This window comes from Lepisosteus platostomus, chromosome 9 (assembly GCF_059453375.1).
Source record: "Lepisosteus platostomus isolate fLepPlt1 chromosome 9, fLepPlt1.hap1, whole genome shotgun sequence".
Lineage (NCBI taxonomy): Eukaryota > Metazoa > Chordata > Actinopteri > Semionotiformes > Lepisosteidae > Lepisosteus > Lepisosteus platostomus.
The window spans coordinates 13,680,729-13,701,804 of NC_142619.1; positions in this window are offsets into that span (position 1 = coordinate 13,680,729).

Below are 21,076 nucleotides of genomic sequence, written 5' to 3' on the forward strand. Positions count from 1 at the left end.
CTGCACACTGGGGTTAAGAGCTGAGTGTGTGGGCTCTTCTGAGCCTTGCTGTTGCATGGGGATTCAGTTGTCTGAAAAAACGCGTTTATTTCGGGCTGAAAAACACGTTTTGAAAAGTGTTCTGTTACTGCCCCATAACTTACATGGGGTTGACCAAACTTGCAGAAACATGTTTATTTCTGCTGAAAAACACGTTTTGACTCTTTCTGCACACTGGGGTTAAGAGCTGAGTGTGTGGGCTCTTCTGAACCTTGCTGTTACATGGGGATTCAGTTGTCTGAAAAAACGCGTTTATTTCGGGCTGAAAAACACGTTTTGAAAAGTGTTCTGTTACTTCCCCATAACTTACATGGGGTTAACCAAACGTGCAGAAACATGTTTATTTCTGCTGAAAAACACGTTTTTACCCTTTCTGCACACTAGGGTTAAGATCTGAGTGTGTGGGCTCCTCTGAGTCTTGCTGTTACATGGGGATTCAGTTGTCTGAAAAAACGCGTTTATTTCGGGCTGAAAAACACGTTTTGAAAAGTGTGCTGTTACTGTCCCATAACTTACATGGGGTTGACCAAACTTGCAGAAACATGTTTATTTCTGCTGAAAAACACGTTTTGACCCTTCCTGCACACTGGGGTTAAGAGCTGAGTGTGTGGGCTCCTCTGAGCCTTGCTGTTACATGGTGATTCAGTTGTCTGAAAAAACGCGTTTATTTCGGGCTGAAAAACACGTTTTGAAAAGTGTTCTGTTACTGCCCCATAACTTACATGGGGTTGACCAAACTTGCAGAAACATGTTTATTTCTGCTGAAAAACACGTTTTGACCCTTTCTGCACACTGGGGTTAAGATCTGAGTGTGTGGGCTCCTCTGAGCCTTGCTGTTACATGGGGATTCAGTTGTCTGAAAAAACGCGTTTATTTCGGGCTGAAAAACACGTTTTGAAAAGTGTGCTGTTACTGTCCCATAACTTACATGGGGTTGACCAAACTTGCAGAAACATGTTTATTTCTGCTGAAAAACACGTTTTGACACTTTCTGCACACTGGGGTTAAGAGCTGAGTGTGTGGGCTCTTCTGAGCCTTGCTGTTGCATGGGGATTCAGTTGTCTGAAAAAACGCGTTTATTTCGGGCTGAAAAACACGTTTTGAAAAGTGTTCTGTTACTGCCCCATAACTTACATGGGGTTGACCAAACTTGCAGAAACATGTTTATTTCTGCTGAAAAACACGTTTTGACCCTTCCTGCACACTGGGGTTAAGAGCTGAGTGTGTGGGCTCTTCTGAGCCTTGCTGTTACATGGTGATTCAGTTGTCTGAAAAAACGCGTTTATTTCGGGCTGAAAAACACGTTTTGAAAAGTGTTCTGTTACTGCCCCATAACTTACATGGGGTTGACCAAACTTGCAGAAACATGTTTATTTCTGCTGAAAAACACGTTTTGACCCTTTCTGCACACTGGGGTTAAGATCTGAGTGTGTGGGCTCCTCTGAGCCTTGCTGTTACATGGGGATTCAGTTGTCTGAAAAAACGCGTTTATTTCGGGCTGAAAAACACGTTTTGAAAAGTGTGCTGTTACTGTCCCATAACTTACATGGGGTTGACCAAACTTGCAGAAACATGTTTATTTCTGCTGAAAAACACGTTTTGACACTTTCTGCACACTGGGGCTAAGAGCTGAGTGTGTGGGCTCCTCTGAGCCTTGCTGTTACATGGGGATTCAGTTGTCTGAAAAAACGCGTTTATTTCGGGCTGAAAAACACGTTTTGAAAAGTGTTCTGTTACTGCCCCATAACTTACATGGGGTTGACCAAACTTGCAGAAACATGTTTATTTCTGCTGAAAAACACGTTTTGACTCTTTCTGCACACTGGGGTTAAGAGCTGAGTGTGTGGGCTCTTCTGAGCCTTGCTGTTGCATGGGGATTCAGTTGTCTGAAAAAACGCGTTTATTTCGGGCTGAAAAACACGTTTTGAAAAGTGTTCTGTTACTGCCCCATAACTTACATGGGGTTGACCAAACTTGCAGAAACATGTTTATTTCTGCTGAAAAACACGTTTTGACCCTTCCTGCACACTGGGGTTAAGAGCTGAGTGTGTGGGCTCCTCTGAGCCTTGCTGTTACATGGTGATTCAGTTGTCTGAAAAAACGCGTTTATTTCGGGCTGAAAAACACGTTTTGAAAAGTGTTCTGTTACTGCCCCATAACTTACATGGGGTTGACCAAACTTGCAGAAACATGTTTTTTTCTGCTGAAAAACACGTTTTGACCCTTTCTGCACACTGGGGTTAAGATCTGAGTGTGTGGGCTCTTCTGAGCCTTGCTGTTACATGGTGATTCAGTTGTCTGAAAAAACGCGTTTATTTCGGGCTGAAAAACACGTTTTGAAAAGTGTTCTGTTACTGCCCCATAACTTACATGGGGTTGACCAAACTTGCAGAAACATGTTTATTTCTGCTGAAAAACACGTTTTGACCCTTTCTGCACACTGGGGTTAAGATCTGAGTGTGTGGGCTCCTCTGAGCCTTGCTGTTACATGGGGATTCAGTTGTCTGAAAAAACGCGTTTATTTCGGGCTGAAAAACACGTTTTGAAAAGTGTTCTGTTACTTCCCCATAACTTACATGGGGTTAACCAAACTTGCAGAAACATGTTTATTTCTGCTGAAAAACACGTTTTTACCCTTTCTGCACACTAGGGTTAAGATCTGAGTGTGTGGGCTCCTCTGAGTCTTGCTGTTACATGGGGATTCAGTTGTCTGAAAAAACGCGTTTATTTCGGGCTGAAAAACACGTTTTGAAAAGTGTGCTGTTACTGTCCCATAACTTACATGGGGTTGACCAAACTTGCAGAAACATGTTTATTTCTGCTGAAAAACACGTTTTGACCCTTCCTGCACACTGGAGTTAAGAGCTGAGTGTGTGGGCTCCTCTGAGCCTTGCTGTTACATGGTGATTCAGTTGTCTGAAAAAACGCGTTTATTTCGGGCTGAAAAACACGTTTTGAAAAGTGTTCTGTTACTGCCCCATAACTTACATGGGGTTGACCAAACTTGCAGAAACATGTTTATTTCTGCTGAAAAACACGTTTTGACCCTTTCTGCACACTGGGGTTAAGATCTGAGTGTGTGGGCTCCTCTGAGCCTTGCTGTTACATGGGGATTCAGTTGTCTGAAAAAACGCGTTTATTTCGGGCTGAAAAACACGTTTTGAAAAGTGTGCTGTTACTGTCCCATAACTTACATGGGGTTGACCAAACTTGCAGAAACATGTTTATTTCTGCTGAAAAACACGTTTTGACACTTTCTGCACACTGCGGTTAAGAGCTGAGTGTGTGGGCTCTTCTGAGCCTTGCTGTTGCATGGGGATTCAGTTGTCTGAAAAAACGCGTTTATTTCGGGCTGAAAAACACGTTTTGAAAAGTGTTCTGTTACTGCCCCATAACTTACATGGGGTTGACCAAACTTGCAGAAACATGTTTATTTCTGCTGAAAAACACGTTTTGACCCTTCCTGCACACTGGGGTTAAGAGCTGAGTGTGTGGGCTCCTCTTAGCCTTGCTGTTACATGGTGATTCAGTTGTCTGAAAAAACGCGTTTATTTCGGGCTGAAAAACACGTTTTGAAAAGTGTTCTGTTACTGCCCCATAACTTACATGGGGTTGACCAAACTTGCAGAAACATGTTTATTTCTGCTGAAAAACACGTTTTGACCCTTCCTGCACACTGGGGTTAAGAGCTGAGTGTGTGGGCTCCTCTGAGCCTTGCTGTTACATGGTGATTCAGTTGTCTGAAAAAACGCGTTTATTTCGGGCTGAAAAACACGTTTTGAAAAGTGTTCTGTTACTGCCCCATAACTTACATGGGGTTGACCAAACTTGCAGAAACATGTTTTTTTCTGCTGAAAAACACGTTTTGACCCTTTCTGCACACTGGGGTTAAGATCTGAGTGTGTGGGCTCTTCTGAGCCTTGCTGTTACATGGTGATTCAGTTGTCTGAAAAAACGCGTTTATTTCGGGCTGAAAAACACGTTTTGAAAAGTGTTCTGTTACTGCCCCATAACTTACATGGGGTTGACCAAACTTGCAGAAACATGTTTATTTCTGCTGAAAAACACGTTTTGACCCTTTCTGCACACTGGGGTTAAGATCTGAGTGTGTGGGCTCCTCTGAGCCTTGCTGTTACATGGGGATTCAGTTGTCTGAAAAAACGCGTTTATTTCGGGCTGAAAAACACGTTTTGAAAAGTGTTCTGTTACTTCCCCATAACTTACATGGGGTTAACCAAACTTGCAGAAACATGTTTATTTCTGCTGAAAAACACGTTTTTACCCTTTCTGCACACTAGGGTTAAGATCTGAGTGTGTGGGCTCCTCTGAGTCTTGCTGTTACATGGGGATTCAGTTGTCTGAAAAAACGCGTTTATTTCGGGCTGAAAAACACGTTTTGAAAAGTGTGCTGTTACTGTCCCATAACTTACATGGGGTTGACCAAACTTGCAGAAACATGTTTATTTCTGCTGAAAAACACGTTTGGACCCTTCCTGCACACTGGGGTTAAGAGCTGAGTGTGTGGGCTCCTCTGAGCCTTGCTGTTACATGGTGATTCAGTTGTCTGAAAAAACGCGTTTATTTCGGGCTGAAAAACACGTTTTGAAAAGTGTTCTGTTACTGCCCCATAACTTACATGGGGTTGACCAAACTTGCAGAAACATGTTTATTTCTGCTGAAAAACACGTTTTGACCCTTTCTGCACACTGGGGTTAAGATCTGAGTGTGTGGGCTCCTCTGAGCCTTGCTGTTACATGGGGATTCAGTTGTCTGAAAAAACGCGTTTATTTCGGGCTGAAAAACACGTTTTGAAAAGTGTGCTGTTACTGTCCCATAACTTACATGGGGTTGACCAAACTTGCAGAAACATGTTTATTTCTGCTGAAAAACACGTTTTGACACTTTCTGCACACTGCGGTTAAGAGCTGAGTGTGTGGGCTCTTCTGAGCCTTGCTGTTGCATGGGGATTCAGTTGTCTGAAAAAACGCGTTTATTTCGGGCTGAAAAACACGTTTTGAAAAGTGTTCTGTTACTGCCCCATAACTTACATGGGGTTGACCAAACTTGCAGAAACATGTTTATTTCTGCTGAAAAACACGTTTTGACCCTTCCTGCACACTGGGGTTAAGAGCTGAGTGTGTGGGCTCCTCTTAGCCTTGCTGTTACATGGTGATTCAGTTGTCTGAAAAAACGCGTTTATTTCGGGCTGAAAAACACGTTTTGAAAAGTGTTCTGTTACTGCCCCATAACTTACATGGGGTTGACCAAACTTGCAGAAACATGTTTATTTCTGCTGAAAAACACGTTTTGACCCTTTCTGCACACTGGGGTTAAGATCTGAGTGTGTGGGCTCCTCTGAGCCTTGCTGTTACATGGGGATTCAGTTGTCTGAAAAAACGCGTTTATTTCGGGCTGAAAAACACGTTTTGAAAAGTGTGCTGTTACTGTCCCATAACTTACATGGGGTTGACCAAACTTGCAGAAACATGTTTATTTCTGCTGAAAAACACGTTTTGACACTTTCTGCACACTGGGGTTAAGAGCTGAGTGTGTGGGCTCTTCTGAGCCTTGCTGTTGCATGGGGATTCAGTTGTCTGAAAAAACGCGTTTATTTCGGGCTGAAAAACACGTTTTGAAAAGTGTTCTGTTACTGCCCCATAACTTACATGGGGTTGACCAAACTTGCAGAAACATGTTTATTTCTGCTGAAAAACACGTTTTGACTCTTTCTGCACACTGGGGTTAAGAGCTGAGTGTGTGGGCTCTTCTGAACCTTGCTGTTACATGGGGATTCAGTTGTCTGAAAAAACGCGTTTATTTCGGGCTGAAAAACACGTTTTGAAAAGTGTTCTGTTACTTCCCCATAACTTACATGGGGTTAACCAAACTTGCAGAAACATGTTTATTTCTGCTGAAAAACACGTTTTTACCCTTTCTGCACACTAGGGTTAAGATCTGAGTGTGTGGGCTCCTCTGAGTCTTGCTGTTACATGGGGATTCAGTTGTCTGAAAAAAACGCGTTTATTTCGGGCTGAAAAACACGTTTTGAAAAGTGTGCTGTTACTGTCCCATAACTTACATGGGGTTGACCAAACTTGCAGAAACATGTTTATTTCTGCTGAAAAACACGTTTTGACCCTTCCTGCACACTGGGGTTAAGAGCTGAGTGTGTGGGCTCCTCTGAGCCTTGCTGTTACATGGTGATTCAGTTGTCTGAAAAAACGCGTTTATTTCGGGCTGAAAAACACGTTTTGAAAAGTGTTCTGTTACTGCCCCATAACTTACATGGGGTTGACCAAACTTGCAGAAACATGTTTATTTCTGCTGAAAAACACGTTTTGACCCTTTCTGCACACTGGGGTTAAGATCTGAGTGTGTGGGCTCCTCTGAGCCTTGCTGTTACATGGGGATTCAGTTGTCTGAAAAAACGCGTTTATTTCGGGCTGAAAAACACGTTTTGAAAAGTGTGCTGTTACTGTCCCATAACTTACATGGGGTTGACCAAACTTGCAGAAACATGTTTATTTCTGCTGAAAAACACGTTTTGACACTTTCTGCACACTGGGGTTAAGAGCTGAGTGTGTGGGCTCTTCTGAGCCTTGCTGTTGCATGGGGATTCAGTTGTCTGAAAAAACGCGTTTATTTCGGGCTGAAAAACACGTTTTGAAAAGTGTTCTGTTACTGCCCCATAACTTACATGGGGTTGACCAAACTTGCAGAAACATGTTTATTTCTGCTGAAAAACACGTTTTGACCCTTCCTGCACACTGGGGTTAAGAGCTGAGTGTGTGGGCTCTTCTGAGCCTTCCTGTTACATGGTGATTCAGTTGTCTGAAAAAACGCGTTTATTTCGGGCTGAAAAACACGTTTTGAAAAGTGTTCTGTTACTGCCCCATAACTTACATGGGGTTGACCAAACTTGCAGAAACATGTTTATTTCTGCTGAAAAACACGTTTTGACCCTTTCTGCACACTGGGGTTAAGATCTGAGTGTGTGGGCTCCTCTGAGCCTTGCTGTTACATGGGGATTCAGTTGTCTGAAAAAACGCGTTTATTTCGGGCTGAAAAACACGTTTTGAAAAGTGTGCTGTTACTGTCCCATAACTTACATGGGGTTGACCAAACTTGCAGAAACATGTTTATTTCTGCTGAAAAACACGTTTTGACACTTTCTGCACACTGGGGCTAAGAGCTGAGTGTGTGGGCTCCTCTGAGCCTTGCTGTTACATGGGGATTCAGTTGTCTGAAAAAAACGCGTTTATTTCGGGCTGAAAAACACGTTTTGAAAAGTGTTCTGTTACTGCCCCATAACTTACATGGGGTTGACCAAACTTGCAGAAACATGTTTATTTCTGCTGAAAAACACGTTTTGACTCTTTCTGCACACTGGGGTTAAGAGCTGAGTGTGTGGGCTCTTCTGAGCCTTGCTGTTGCATGGGGATTCAGTTGTCTGAAAAAACGCGTTTATTTCGGGCTGAAAAACACGTTTTGAAAAGTGTTCTGTTACTGCCCCATAACTTACATGGGGTTGACCAAACTTGCAGAAACATGTTTATTTCTGCTGAAAAACACGTTTTGACCCTTCCTGCACACTGGGGTTAAGAGCTGAGTGTGTGGGCTCCTCTGAGCCTTGCTGTTACATGGTGATTCAGTTGTCTGAAAAAACGCGTTTATTTCGGGCTGAAAAACACGTTTTGAAAAGTGTTCTGTTACTGCCCCATAACTTACATGGGGTTGACCAAACTTGCAGAAACATGTTTTTTTCTGCTGAAAAACACGTTTTGACCCTTTCTGCACACTGGGGTTAAGATCTGAGTGTGTGGGCTCTTCTGAGCCTTGCTGTTACATGGTGATTCAGTTGTCTGAAAAAACGCGTTTATTTCGGGCTGAAAAACACGTTTTGAAAAGTGTTCTGTTACTGCCCCATAACTTACATGGGGTTGACCAAACTTGCAGAAACATGTTTATTTCTGGTGAAAAACACGTTTTGACCCTTTCTGCACACTGGGGTTAAGATCTGAGTGTGTGGGCTCCTCTGAGCCTTGCTGTTACATGGGGATTCAGTTGTCTGAATAAACGCGTTTATTTCGGGCTGAAAAACACGTTTTGAAAAGTGTTCTGTTACTTCCCCATAACTTACATGGGGTTAACCAAACTTGCAGAAACATGTTTATTTCTGCTGAAAAACACGTTTTTACCCTTTCTGCACACTAGGGTTAAGATCTGAGTGTGTGGGCTCCTCTGAGTCTTGCTGTTACATGGGGATTCAGTTGTCTGAAAAAACGCGTTTATTTCGGGCTGAAAAACACGTTTTGAAAAGTGTGCTGTTACTGTCCCATAACTTACATGGGGTTGACCAAACTTGCAGAAACATGTTTATTTCTGCTGAAAAACACGTTTTGACCCTTCCTGCACACTGGGGTTAAGAGCTGAGTGTGTGGGCTCCTCTGAGCCTTGCTGTTACATGGTGATTCAGTTGTCTGAAAAAACGCGTTTATTTCGGGCTGAAAAACACGTTTTGAAAAGTGTTCTGTTACTGCCCCATAACTTACATGGGGTTGACCAAACTTGCAGAAACATGTTTATTTCTGCTGAAAAACACGTTTTGACCCTTTCTGCACACTGGGGTTAAGATCTGAGTGTGTGGGCTCCTCTGAGCCTTGCTGTTACATGGGGATTCAGTTGTCTGAAAAAACGCGTTTATTTCGGGCTGAAAAACACGTTTTGAAAAGTGTTCTGTTACTGCCCCATAACTTACATGGGGTTGACCAAACTTGCAGAAACATGTTTATTTCTGCTGAAAAACACGTTTTGACCCTTTCTGCACACTGGGGTTAAGATCTGAGTGTGTGGGCTCCTCTGAGCCTTGCTGTTACATGGGGATTCAGTTGTCTGAAAAAACGCGTTTATTTCGGGCTGAAAAACACGTTTTGAAAAGTGTGCTGTTACTGTCCCATAACTTACATGGGGTTGACCAAACTTGCAGAAACATGTTTATTTCTGCTGAAAAACACGTTTTGACACTTTCTGCACACTGGGGTTAAGAGCTGAGTGTGTGGGCTCTTCTGAGCCTTGCTGTTGCATGGGGATTCAGTTGTCTGAAAAAACGCGTTTATTTCGGGCTGAAAAACACGTTTTGAAAAGTGTTCTGTTACTGCCCCATAACTTACATGGGGTTGACCAAACTTGCAGAAACATGTTTATTTCTGCTGAAAAACACGTTTTGACCCTTTCTGCACACTGGGGTTAAGATCTGAGTGTGTGGGCTCCTCTGAGCCTTGCTGTTACATGGGGATTCAGTTGTCTGAAAAAACGCGTTTATTTCGGGCTGAAAAACACGTTTTGAAAAGTGTGCTGTTACTGTCCCATAACTTACATGGGGTTGACCAAACTTGCAGAAACATGTTTATTTCTGCTGAAAAACACGTTTTGACACTTTCTGCACACTGGGGCTAAGAGCTGAGTGTGTGGGCTCCTCTGAGCCTTGCTGTTACATGGGGATTCAGTTGTCTGAAAAAACGCGTTTATTTCGGTCTGAAAAACACGTTTTGAAAAGTGTTCTGTTACTGCCCCATAACTTACATGGGGTTGACCAAACTTGCAGAAACATGTTTATTTCTGCTGAAAAACACGTTTTGACTCTTTCTGCACACTGGGGTTAAGAGCTGAGTGTGTGGGCTCTTCTGAACCTTGCTGTTACATGGGGATTCAGTTGTCTGAAAAAACGCGTTTATTTCGGGCTGAAAAACACGTTTTGAAAAGTGTTCTGTTACTTCCCCATAACTTACATGGGGTTAACCAAACTTGCAGAAACATGTTTATTTCTGCTGAAAAACACGTTTTTACCCTTTCTGCACACTAGGGTTAAGATCTGAGTGTGTGGGCTCCTCTGAGTCTTGCTGTTACATGGTGATTCAGTTGTCTGAAAAAACGCGTTTATTTCGGGCTGAAAAACACGTTTTGAAAAGTGTTCTGTTACTGCCCCATAACTTACATGGGGTTGACCAAACTTGCAGAAACATGTTTATTTCTGCTGAAAAACACGTTTTGACCCTTTCTGCACACTGGGGTTAAGATCTGAGTGTGTGGGCTCCTCTGAGCCTTGCTGTTACATGGGGATTCAGTTGTCTGAAAAAACGCGTTTATTTCGGGCTGAAAAACACGTTTTGAAAAGTGTGCTGTTACTGTCCCATAACTTACATGGGGTTGACCAAACTTGCAGAAACATGTTTATTTCTGCTGAAAAACACGTTTTGACACTTTCTGCACACTGGGGTTAAGAGCTGAGTGTGTGGGCTCTTCTGAGCCTTGCTGTTGCATGGGGATTCAGTTGTCTGAAAAAACGCGTTTATTTCGGGCTGAAAAACACGTTTTGAAAAGTGTTCTGTTACTGCCCCATAACTTACATGGGGTTGACCAAACTTGCAGAAACATGTTTATTTCTGCTGAAAAACACGTTTTGACCCTTCCTGCACACTGGGGTTAAGAGCTGAGTGTGTGGGCTCCTCTTAGCCTTGCTGTTACATGGTGATTCAGTTGTCTGAAAAAACGCGTTTATTTCGGGCTGAAAAACACGTTTTGAAAAGTGTTCTGTTACTGCCCCATAACTTACATGGGGTTGACCAAACTTGCAGAAACATGTTTATTTCTGCTGAAAAACACGTTTTGACCCTTTCTGCACACTGGGGTTAAGATCTGAGTGTGTGGGCTCCTCTGAGCCTTGCTGTTACATGGGGATTCAGTTGTCTGAAAAAACGCGTTTATTTCGGGCTGAAAAACACGTTTTGAAAAGTGTGCTGTTACTGTCCCATAACTTACATGGGGTTGACCAAACTTGCAGAAACATGTTTATTTCTGCTGAAAAACACGTTTTGACTCTTTCTGCACACTGGGGTTAAGAGCTGAGTGTGTGGGCTCTTCTGAACCTTGCTGTTACATGGGGATTCAGTTGTCTGAAAAAACGCGTTTATTTCGGGCTGAAAAACACGTTTTGAAAAGTGTTCTGTTACTTCCCCATAACTTACATGGGGTTAACCAAACGTGCAGAAACATGTTTATTTCTGCTGAAAAACACGTTTTTACCCTTTCTGCACACTAGGGTTAAGATCTGAGTGTGTGGGCTCCTCTGAGTCTTGCTGTTACATGGGGATTCAGTTGTCTGAAAAAACGCGTTTATTTCGGGCTGAAAAACACGTTTTGAAAAGTGTGCTGTTACTGTCCCATAACTTACATGGGGTTGACCAAACTTGCAGAAACATGTTTATTTCTGCTGAAAAACACGTTTTGACCCTTCCTGCACACTGGGGTTAAGAGCTGAGTGTGTGGGCTCCTCTGAGCCTTGCTGTTACATGGTGATTCAGTTGTCTGAAAAAACGCGTTTATTTCGGGCTGAAAAACACGTTTTGAAAAGTGTTCTGTTACTGCCCCATAACTTACATGGGGTTGACCAAACTTGCAGAAACATGTTTATTTCTGCTGAAAAACACGTTTTGACCCTTTCTGCACACTGGGGTTAAGATCTGAGTGTGTGGGCTCCTCTGAGCCTTGCTGTTACATGGGGATTCAGTTGTCTGAAAAAACGCGTTTATTTCGGGCTGAAAAACACGTTTTGAAAAGTGTGCTGTTACTGTCCCATAACTTACATGGGGTTGACCAAACTTGCAGAAACATGTTTATTTCTGCTGAAAAACACGTTTTGACACTTTCTGCACACTGGGGTTAAGAGCTGAGTGTGTGGGCTCTTCTGAGCCTTGCTGTTGCATGGGGATTCAGTTGTCTGAAAAAACGCGTTTATTTCGGGCTGAAAAACACGTTTTGAAAAGTGTTCTGTTACTGCCCCATAACTTACATGGGGTTGACCAAACTTGCAGAAACATGTTTATTTCTGCTGAAAAACACGTTTTGACCCTTCCTGCACACTGGGGTTAAGAGCTGAGTGTGTGGGCTCTTCTGAGCCTTGCTGTTACATGGTGATTCAGTTGTCTGAAAAAACGCGTTTATTTCGGGCTGAAAAACACGTTTTGAAAAGTGTTCTGTTACTGCCCCATAACTTACATGGGGTTGACCAAACTTGCAGAAACATGTTTATTTCTGCTGAAAAACACGTTTTGACCCTTTCTGCACACTGGGGTTAAGATCTGAGTGTGTGGGCTCCTCTGAGCCTTGCTGTTACATGGGGATTCAGTTGTCTGAAAAAACGCGTTTATTTCGGGCTGAAAAACACGTTTTGAAAAGTGTGCTGTTACTGTCCCATAACTTACATGGGGTTGACCAAACTTGCAGAAACATGTTTATTTCTGCTGAAAAACACGTTTTGACACTTTCTGCACACTGGGGCTAAGAGCTGAGTGTGTGGGCTCCTCTGAGCCTTGCTGTTACATGGGGATTCAGTTGTCTGAAAAAACGCGTTTATTTCGGGCTGAAAAACACGTTTTGAAAAGTGTTCTGTTACTGCCCCATAACTTACATGGGGTTGACCAAACTTGCAGAAACATGTTTATTTCTGCTGAAAAACACGTTTTGACTCTTTCTGCACACTGGGGTTAAGAGCTGAGTGTGTGGGCTCTTCTGAGCCTTGCTGTTGCATGGGGATTCAGTTGTCTGAAAAAACGCGTTTATTTCGGGCTGAAAAACACGTTTTGAAAAGTGTTCTGTTACTGCCCCATAACTTACATGGGGTTGACCAAACTTGCAGAAACATGTTTATTTCTGCTGAAAAACACGTTTTGACCCTTCCTGCACACTGGGGTTAAGAGCTGAGTGTGTGGGCTCCTCTGAGCCTTGCTGTTACATGGTGATTCAGTTGTCTGAAAAAACGCGTTTATTTCGGGCTGAAAAACACGTTTTGAAAAGTGTTCTGTTACTGCCCCATAACTTACATGGGGTTGACCAAACTTGCAGAAACATGTTTTTTTCTGCTGAAAAACACGTTTTGACCCTTTCTGCACACTGGGGTTAAGATCTGAGTGTGTGGGCTCTTCTGAGCCTTGCTGTTACATGGTGATTCAGTTGTCTGAAAAAACGCGTTTATTTCGGGCTGAAAAACACGTTTTGAAAAGTGTTCTGTTACTGCCCCATAACTTACATGGGGTTGACCAAACTTGCAGAAACATGTTTATTTCTGCTGAAAAACACGTTTTGACCCTTTCTGCACACTGGGGTTAAGATCTGAGTGTGTGGGCTCCTCTGAGCCTTGCTGTTACATGGGGATTCAGTTGTCTGAAAAAACGCGTTTATTTCGGGCTGAAAAACACGTTTTGAAAAGTGTTCTGTTACTTCCCCATAACTTACATGGGGTTAACCAAACTTGCAGAAACATGTTTATTTCTGCTGAAAAACACGTTTTTACCCTTTCTGCACACTAGGGTTAAGATCTGAGTGTGTGGGCTCCTCTGAGTCTTGCTGTTACATGGGGATTCAGTTGTCTGAAAAAACGCGTTTATTTCGGGCTGAAAAACACGTTTTGAAAAGTGTGCTGTTACTGTCCCATAACTTACATGGGGTTGACCAAACTTGCAGAAACATGTTTATTTCTGCTGAAAAACACGTTTTGACCCTTCCTGCACACTGGAGTTAAGAGCTGAGTGTGTGGGCTCCTCTGAGCCTTGCTGTTACATGGTGATTCAGTTGTCTGAAAAAACGCGTTTATTTCGGGCTGAAAAACACGTTTTGAAAAGTGTTCTGTTACTGCCCCATAACTTACATGGGGTTGACCAAACTTGCAGAAACATGTTTATTTCTGCTGAAAAACACGTTTTGACCCTTTCTGCACACTGGGGTTAAGATCTGAGTGTGTGGGCTCCTCTGAGCCTTGCTGTTACATGGGGATTCAGTTGTCTGAAAAAACGCGTTTATTTCGGGCTGAAAAACACGTTTTGAAAAGTGTGCTGTTACTGTCCCATAACTTACATGGGGTTGACCAAACTTGCAGAAACATGTTTATTTCTGCTGAAAAACACGTTTTGACACTTTCTGCACACTGCGGTTAAGAGCTGAGTGTGTGGGCTCTTCTGAGCCTTGCTGTTGCATGGGGATTCAGTTGTCTGAAAAAACGCGTTTATTTCGGGCTGAAAAACACGTTTTGAAAAGTGTTCTGTTACTGCCCCATAACTTACATGGGGTTGACCAAACTTGCAGAAACATGTTTATTTCTGCTGAAAAACACGTTTTGACCCTTCCTGCACACTGGGGTTAAGAGCTGAGTGTGTGGGCTCCTCTTAGCCTTGCTGTTACATGGTGATTCAGTTGTCTGAAAAAACGCGTTTATTTCGGGCTGAAAAACACGTTTTGAAAAGTGTTCTGTTACTGCCCCATAACTTACATGGGGTTGACCAAACTTGCAGAAACATGTTTATTTCTGCTGAAAAACACGTTTTGACCCTTCCTGCACACTGGGGTTAAGAGCTGAGTGTGTGGGCTCCTCTGAGCCTTGCTGTTACATGGTGATTCAGTTGTCTGAAAAAACGCGTTTATTTCGGGCTGAAAAACACGTTTTGAAAAGTGTTCTGTTACTGCCCCATAACTTACATGGGGTTGACCAAACTTGCAGAAACATGTTTTTTTCTGCTGAAAAACACGTTTTGACCCTTTCTGCACACTGGGGTTAAGATCTGAGTGTGTGGGCTCTTCTGAGCCTTGCTGTTACATGGTGATTCAGTTGTCTGAAAAAACGCGTTTATTTCGGGCTGAAAAACACGTTTTGAAAAGTGTTCTGTTACTGCCCCATAACTTACATGGGGTTGACCAAACTTGCAGAAACATGTTTATTTCTGCTGAAAAACACGTTTTGACCCTTTCTGCACACTGGGGTTAAGATCTGAGTGTGTGGGCTCCTCTGAGCCTTGCTGTTACATGGGGATTCAGTTGTCTGAAAAAACGCGTTTATTTCGGGCTGAAAAACACGTTTTGAAAAGTGTTCTGTTACTTCCCCATAACTTACATGGGGTTAACCAAACTTGCAGAAACATGTTTATTTCTGCTGAAAAACACGTTTTTACCCTTTCTGCACACTAGGGTTAAGATCTGAGTGTGTGGGCTCCTCTGAGTCTTGCTGTTACATGGGGATTCAGTTGTCTGAAAAAACGCGTTTATTTCGGGCTGAAAAACACGTTTTGAAAAGTGTGCTGTTACTGTCCCATAACTTACATGGGGTTGACCAAACTTGCAGAAACATGTTTATTTCTGCTGAAAAACACGTTTTGACCCTTCCTGCACACTGGGGTTAAGAGCTGAGTGTGTGGGCTCCTCTGAGCCTTGCTGTTACATGGTGATTCAGTTGTCTGAAAAAACGCGTTTATTTCGGGCTGAAAAACACGTTTTGAAAAGTGTTCTGTTACTGCCCCATAACTTACATGGGGTTGACCAAACTTGCAGAAACATGTTTATTTCTGCTGAAAAACACGTTTTGACCCTTTCTGCACACTGGGGTTAAGATCTGAGTGTGTGGGCTCCTCTGAGCCTTGCTGTTACATGGGGATTCAGTTGTCTGAAAAAACGCGTTTATTTCGGGCTGAAAAACACGTTTTGAAAAGTGTGCTGTTACTGTCCCATAACTTACATGGGGTTGACCAAACTTGCAGAAACATGTTTATTTCTGCTGAAAAACACGTTTTGACACTTTCTGCACACTGGGGTTAAGAGCTGAGTGTGTGGGCTCTTCTGAGCCTTGCTGTTGCATGGGGATTCAGTTGTCTGAAAAAACGCGTTTATTTCGGGCTGAAAAACACGTTTTGAAAAGTGTTCTGTTACTGCCCCATAACTTACATGGGGTTGACCAAACTTGCAGAAACATGTTTATTTCTGCTGAAAAACACGTTTTGACTCTTTCTGCACACTGGGGTTAAGAGCTGAGTGTGTGGGCTCTTCTGAACCTTGCTGTTACATGGGGATTCAGTTGTCTGAAAAAACGCGTTTATTTCGGGCTGAAAAACACGTTTTGAAAAGTGTTCTGTTACTTCCCCATAACTTACATGGGGTTAACCAAACTTGCAGAAACATGTTTATTTCTGCTGAAAAACACGTTTTTACCCTTTCTGCACACTAGGGTTAAGATCTGAGTGTGTGGGCTCCTCTGAGTCTTGCTGTTACATGGGGATTCAGTTGTCTGAAAAAAACGCGTTTATTTCGGGCTGAAAAACACGTTTTGAAAAGTGTGCTGTTACTGTCCCATAACTTACATGGGGTTGACCAAACTTGCAGAAACATGTTTATTTCTGCTGAAAAACACGTTTTGACCCTTCCTGCACACTGGGGTTAAGAGCTGAGTGTGTGGGCTCCTCTGAGCCTTGCTGTTACATGGTGATTCAGTTGTCTGAAAAAACGCGTTTATTTCGGGCTGAAAAACACGTTTTGAAAAGTGTTCTGTTACTGCCCCATAACTTACATGGGGTTGACCAAACTTGCAGAAACATGTTTATTTCTGCTGAAAAACACGTTTTGACCCTTTCTGCACACTGGGGTTAAGATCTGAGTGTGTGGGCTCCTCTGAGCCTTGCTGTTACATGGGGATTCAGTTGTCTGAAAAAACGCGTTTATTTCGGGCTGAAAAACACGTTTTGAAAAGTGTGCTGTTACTGTCCCATAACTTACATGGGGTTGACCAAACTTGCAGAAACATGTTTATTTCTGCTGAAAAACACGTTTTGACACTTTCTGCACACTGGGGTTAAGAGCTGAGTGTGTGGGCTCTTCTGAGCCTTGCTGTTGCATGGGGATTCAGTTGTCTGAAAAAACGCGTTTATTTCGGGCTGAAAAACACGTTTTGAAAAGTGTTCTGTTACTGCCCCATAACTTACATGGGGTTGACCAAACTTGCAGAAACATGTTTATTTCTGCTGAAAAACACGTTTTGACCCTTCCTGCACACTGGGGTTAAGAGCTGAGTGTGTGGGCTCTTCTGAGCCTTCCTGTTACATGGTGATTCAGTTGTCTGAAAAAACGCGTTTATTTCGGGCTGAAAAACACGTTTTGAAAAGTGTTCTGTTACTGCCCCATAACTTACATGGGGTTGACCAAACTTGCAGAAACATGTTTATTTCTGCTGAAAAACACGTTTTGACCCTTTCTGCACACTGGGGTTAAGATCTGAGTGTGTGGGCTCCTCTGAGCCTTGCTGTTACATGGGGATTCAGTTGTCTGAAAAAACGCGTTTATTTCGGGCTGAAAAACACGTTTTGAAAAGTGTGCTGTTACTGTCCCATAACTTACATGGGGTTGACCAAACTTGCAGAAACATGTTTATTTCTGCTGAAAAACACGTTTTGACACTTTCTGCACACTGGGGCTAAGAGCTGAGTGTGTGGGCTCCTCTGAGCCTTGCTGTTACATGGGGATTCAGTTGTCTGAAAAAAACGCGTTTATTTCGGGCTGAAAAACACGTTTTGAAAAGTGTTCTGTTACTGCCCCATAACTTACATGGGGTTGACCAAACTTGCAGAAACATGTTTATTTCTGCTGAAAAACACGTTTTGACTCTTTCTGCACACTGGGGTTAAGAGCTGAGTGTGTGGGCTCTTCTGAGCCTTGCTGTTGCATGGGGATTCAGTTGTCTGAAAAAACGCGTTTATTTCGGGCTGAAAAACACGTTTTGAAAAGTGTTCTGTTACTGCCCCATAACTTACATGGGGTTGACCAAACTTGCAGAAACATGTTTATTTCTGCTGAAAAACACGTTTTGACCCTTCCTGCACACTGGGGTTAAGAGCTGAGTGTGTGGGCTCCTCTGAGCCTTGCTGTTACATGGTGATTCAGTTGTCTGAAAAAACGCGTTTATTTCGGGCTGAAAAACACGTTTTGAAAAGTGTTCTGTTACTGCCCCATAACTTACATGGGGTTGACCAAACTTGCAGAAACATGTTTTTTTCTGCTGAAAAACACGTTTTGACCCTTTCTGCACACTGGGGTTAAGATCTGAGTGTGTGGGCTCTTCTGAGCCTTGCTGTTACATGGTGATTCAGTTGTCTGAAAAAACGCGTTTATTTCGGGCTGAAAAACACGTTTTGAAAAGTGTTCTGTTACTGCCCCATAACTTACATGGGGTTGACCAAACTTGCAGAAACATGTTTATTTCTGGTGAAAAACACGTTTTGACCCTTTCTGCACACTGGGGTTAAGATCTGAGTGTGTGGGCTCCTCTGAGCCTTGCTGTTACATGGGGATTCAGTTGTCTGAATAAACGCGTTTATTTCGGGCTGAAAAACACGTTTTGAAAAGTGTTCTGTTACTTCCCCATAACTTACATGGGGTTAACCAAACTTGCAGAAACATGTTTATTTCTGCTGAAAAACACGTTTTTACCCTTTCTGCACACTAGGGTTAAGATCTGAGTGTGTGGGCTCCTCTGAGTCTTGCTGTTACATGGGGATTCAGTTGTCTGAAAAAACGCGTTTATTTCGGGCTGAAAAACACGTTTTGAAAAGTGTGCTGTTACTGTCCCATAACTTACATGGGGTTGACCAAACTTGCAGAAACATGTTTATTTCTGCTGAAAAACACGTTTTGACCCTTCCTGCACACTGGGGTTAAGAGCTGAGTGTGTGGGCTCCTCTGAGCCTTGCTGTTACATGGTGATTCAGTTGTCTGAAAAAACGCGTTTATTTCGGGCTGAAAAACACGTTTTGAAAAGTGTTCTGTTACTGCCCCATAACTTACATGGGGTTGACCAAACTTGCAGAAACATGTTTATTTCTGCTGAAAAACACGTTTTGACCCTTTCTGCACACTGGGGTTAAGATCTGAGTGTGTGGGCTCCTCTGAGCCTTGCTGTTACATGGGGATTCAGTTGTCTGAAAAAACGCGTTTATTTCGGGCTGAAAAACACGTTTTGAAAAGTGTGCTGTTACTGTCCCATAACTTACATGGGGTTGACCAAACTTGCAGAAACATGTTTATTTCTGCTGAAAAACACGTTTTGACACTTTCTGCACACTGCGGTTAAGAGCTGAGTGTGTGGGCTCTTCTGAGCCTTGCTGTTGCATGGGGATTCAGTTGTCTGAAAAAACGCGTTTATTTCGGGCTGAAAAACACGTTTTGAAAAGTGTTCTGTTACTGCCCCATAACTTACATGGGGTTGACCAAACTTGCAGAAACATGTTTATTTCTGCTGAAAAACACGTTTTGACCCTTCCTGCACACTGGGGTTAAGATCTGAGTGTGTGGGCTCCTCTGAGCCTTGCTGTTACATGGGGATTCAGTTGTCTGAAAAAACGCGTTTATTTCGGGCTGAAAAACACGTTTTGAAAAGTGTGCTGTTACTGTCCCATAACTTACATGGGGTTGACCAAACTTGCAGAAACATGTTTATTTCTGCTGAAAAACACGTTTTGACACTTTCTGCACACTGGGGTTAAGAGCTGAGTGTGTGGGCTCTTCTGAGCCTTGCTGTTGCATGGGGATTCAGTTGTCTGAAAAAACGCGTTTATTTCGGGCTGAAAAACACGTTTTGAAAAGTGTTCTGTTACTGCCCCATAACTTACATGGGGTTGACCAAACTTGCAGAAACATGTTTATTTCTGCTGAAAAACACGTTTTGACCCTTTCTGCACACTGGGGTTAAGATCTGAGTGTGTGGGCTCCTCTGAGCCTTGCTGTTACATGGGGATTCAGTTGTCTGAAAAAACGCGTTTATTTCGGGCTGAAAAACACGTTTTGAAAAGTGTGCTGTTACTGTCCCATAACTTACATGGGGTTGACCAAACTTGCAGAAACATGTTTATTTCTGCTGAAAAACACGTTTTGACACTTTCTGCACACTGGGGCTAAGAGCTGAGTGTGTGGGCTCCTCTGAGCCTTGCTGTTACATGGGGATTCAGTTGTCTGAAAAAACGCGTTTATTTCGGGCTGAAAAACACGTTTTGAAAAGTGTTCTGTTACTGCCCCATAACTTACATGGGGTTGACCAAACTTGCAGAAACATGTTTATTTCTGCTGAAAAACACGTTTTGACTCTTTCTGCACACTGGGGTTAAGAGCTGAGTGTGTGGGCTCTTCTGAACCTTGCTGTTACATGGGGATTCAGTTGTCTGAAAAAACGCGTTTATTTCGGGCTGAAAAACACGTTTTGAAAAGTGTTCTGTTACTTCCCCATAACTTACATGGGGTTAACCAAACTTGCAGAAACATGTTTATTTCTGCTGAAAAACACGTTTTTACCCTTTCTGCACACTAGGGTTAAGATCTGAGTGTGTGGGCTCCTCTGAGTCTTGCTGTTACATGGGGATTCAGTTGTCTGAAAAAACGCGTTTATTTCGGGCTGAAAAACACGTTTTGAAAAGTGTGCTGTTACTGTCCCATAACTTACATGGGGTTGACCAAACTTGCAGAAACATGTTTATTTCTGCTGAAAAACACGTTTTGACCCTTCCTGCACACTGGGGTTAAGAGCTGAGTGTGTGGGCTCCTCTGAGCCTTGCTGTTACATGGTGATTCAGTTGTCTGAAAAAACGCGTTTATTTCGGGCTGAAAAACACGTTTTGAAAAGTGTTCTGTTACTGCCCCATAACTTACATGGGGTTGACCAAACTTGCAGAAACATGTTTATTTCTGCTGAAAAACACGTTTTGACCCTTTCTGCACACTGGGGTTAAGATCTGAGTGTGTGGGCTCCTCTGAGCCTTGCTGTTACATGGGGATTCAGTTGTCTGAAAAAACGCGTTTATTTCGGGCTGAAAAACACGTTTTGAAAAGTGTGCTGTTACTGTCCCATAACTTACATGGGGTTGACCAAACTTGCAGAAACATGTTTATTTCTGCTGAAAAACACGTTTTGACCCTTCCTGCACACTGGGGTTAAGAGCTGAGTGTGTGGGCTCCTCTGAGCCTTGCTGTTACATGGTGATTCAGTTGTCTGAAAAAACGCGTTTATTTCGGGCTGAAAAACACGTTTTGAAAAGTGTTCTGTTACTGCCCCATAACTTACATGGGGTTGACCAAACTTGCAGAAACATGTTTATTTCTGCTGAAAAACACGTTTTGACCCTTTCTGCACACTGGGGTTAAGATCTGAGTGTGTGGGCTCCTCTGAGCCTTGCTGTTACATGGG